Source organism: Octopus bimaculoides, chromosome 12, assembly GCF_001194135.2.
Source record: "Octopus bimaculoides isolate UCB-OBI-ISO-001 chromosome 12, ASM119413v2, whole genome shotgun sequence".
NCBI lineage: Eukaryota > Metazoa > Mollusca > Cephalopoda > Octopoda > Octopodidae > Octopus > Octopus bimaculoides.
Window position 1 is genome coordinate 31,638,465 of NC_068992.1, and position 3,386 is coordinate 31,641,850.

Genomic DNA, 3,386 nt, shown 5'->3' on the forward strand with positions numbered 1-3,386 from the left:
ATATATGGGAGAATTTACGAAAAAACAACAGACGAAGACAGGTGATGTAAACAACGATTGGATGTATTAGTTTAACGCTCGAGAATAGAGAAAGTATTTGACGTTTCGAGCCTACGCTCTTCAACTGAAAGTAACACGGATAGAGACAAGGAGAGAAACAAGGAGGAAAAAATATAAATGTAGTGGTCAGCGATTTATCATGGCGAATGGTGATATATATATAACAAGCATAACCGTGCAGGTTAACCTGGTTATTTTCTTGTGCCTAATCCCTACATTGGACCTAATTCTCCAAAAACGGTTTCTCGCCCAATTTCAAATCACGTGAACAGTACTACGTGTTTTCTATACTGAGGATCACTAGCTCTCCTACATACATACATAACATACATACATACACACATACATACATACACATATGTATATAATCACAAGGTATGAATCCGAGATGCAAACTTTTGCTTAGTTAAAGTATGCTTTATTTCAATATCTAAAGGTAAATTCACTGTAGTTACCCGAAAGAAAAAGGAAAGACTTTGTTATCGCAAATAATGTAAAATCCGTATACCTGCAGAGTGTTGCGCTCTATTGGATTCCCGCTTGCAGCGTTTCTCGCTTTTTAGCCTTCCTCGATGAGAAATATTGGCATTTCACCTATACATGTTTTGTGTGCATGTGTGTGCTTATATGAATGGATTTATGTATATTTGTATGTTGTTTGCATGTGTTTATATATTTGGGCATGCGTGTGCAGCAATACTCATGTACATTTGTACGTTTCATATAGGTATGTGCATATTATGTGTATTAACATGTACGAACATGTAACGTATTTGTGCGAACGTTGAGACTTAAATGCGTTTTATGCATAGGGAACAAACGCCCATACACACATACACATACATACACACGCGCGCAAATGCAAACAAGCACAGAAACATCTGACCGTCTCCCACACACGTACTATACACAGACTCTCTCAATATACACGTCTCCACACACACACACACACACACGCACAAGTACATGGAACACACATCGCCCCACACAACACACGTGCTGGTTTACATACAGAATCATGCACCCATACACACACAGACCCAGATACTTTTAAGTTCACCCACAAATACATTCACACGCATGCGCTTTCATTCACATATACATACTCACACACACCATACTTACGTACAAACCTTCGCTTCATTCAACCAGTCCATTGTTACCTCCTCTTAACTCAACCTCTTTCTTCCGGTCATTTCATTATTTTTAACCGTTAATCCCAAGAGATTTTTCTTGCAGCATTTATTCCTTCTCTTTCCATTTTCTTCGTCATATCCTTTCGAAGGGCGTAGAATCGAAACGGCATAGACTTTTCTATTCTTCCCGAACATGAAACTAATACACCTGAAGGTTGCTCCTTCACACCCGTCCGCCCGCGCATATTACATAGGTATAAATTTCGCGTACTCTTCATGTGTGTTTGTACATCACGTGTTTCTACTGTTTATGTGTGCTCATGTACATTATTCTCCAAAACCTTGTCTCGTATTAATAATGCTGATCTGTCTACATTTCACCTCCTCGTGCCCATTAATTAGCCATGAATTTTCAGACCTACCACCACCACCAACAACAACAACAACACCACCACCAATACGTTCCTATCAGGTTAAGGTACCCTATTTTCTCCTACACTTATTTATTTTTTATTCAGTGTCCTCTTCTTCCAGGTTACTTTTCCTCTTTCTCTGCACTTTTATGCCATTATCGTTTACTTTTGCTTCACTTTATTATTGCCACCATTTATTCTTTCTTTTTCTTTTGTTTGTGGCGTTATGTATATCTTAGATATTTGTATTTTCATTTTAACTTTTTCATCTATAGCCTTTATAATAATATCTATAGCTTTTATCTATAGATTTTATAATACTCTTTTATTATACTTTCAAATTGTCAATATATAATATTGGAATCCTATTATTTCTTTTATTTACTTTCATTTCCTACTCCTGGATATATTCTGTTTTTCACATTACTCGCTTTTACTAAATTTTCTGGTTTACATATTAATTAATAATTATTGTATATTCCACCGTACACGTTAACCCTAACGGTAGTTCCGTAGGCCTTTATCTCTTTGAAATCAGTCACCTAAACAAATTAAATTGCATATCATTGGTTTGTTAATGACCAATTCGTATTATATTATATGCACCCAAGTAAATCTTTTCTTCACTTATATCACAACGACCCAACAGACGAATAAAACATTAAATTCAGGAATGTCGATTAGACGAAAATGTACAGTCCAAAGACAACAGATATTTTCTTACAATATCGCTAAATATGTCTCAGTAAACAACTGCAACCACAATTTCTAATCGTTCATTATATAAATTTGCTATTTGAACTTCAGTGGAGGCGCAATGGCCCAGTGGTTAGGGCAGTGGACTCGCGGTTATAGGATCGCGGTTTCGATTCCCAGACCGGGCGTTGTGAGTGTTTATTGAGCGAAAACACCTAAAGATCTACGAGGCTCTGGCAGGGGATGGTGGCGAACCCTGCTGTACTCTTTCACCGCAACTAACTTCCTATTTCTGTTGTGCCTGTAATTCAAAGGGTCAGCCTTGTCACACTGTGCCACGCTGAATATCCACGTGAACTACGTTAAGGGTACACGTGTCAGTGGAGTGCTCATTCACTTGCACGTTAATTTCACGAGCAGGCTGTTCCGTTGATCGGATCAACTGGAACCCTCAACGTCGTAAGAGACAGAGTGCCAACAACAACAATTTGGACCTCAACATATGTACTATTAAATAATGAGACCTCATTTATTGAAAGATATAAGCCGGAATTAGATATAAACCCATATTGAAAATTAAATATTTCTCCACCTATTGTAAGAATCACATGTTGACGAATATTAAAAATTACAGATTTACCTCCCCTTTACTGAAAAAATATCTTTATAACCAATTAACCCCCTAGGAAACAAAATGTCTAATTCAGAATTTCATCCAGAACTTGAAAAGCGATAGCGAAGCCGGTTATTATGTTGGAAAGAAAAATTATTATTTTCAACACTAGGCACAAGGCACGAACTTTTGAGGGAGGGGACCAGTCAATTAAATCGACCCTAGTATGCAAATAGTAATTAATTTATCGACCCTAAAAAGTGAATGGAAATGTCGATCTCCGCGGAATTTGGATTCAGAACATAAGTCAGACGAAATACTGCTAAGTATTATGCCTGGCGTGGTAATGTTTCTGCCAGCGCGCCGCCTTTATTTTGTATTTTATAAAACGTTTGCTGTTATGATTCTAATGTATTCCTTAGTCTTTTAAAACAAATCTTCTGTTTTTGAACATCTTATTTATATATA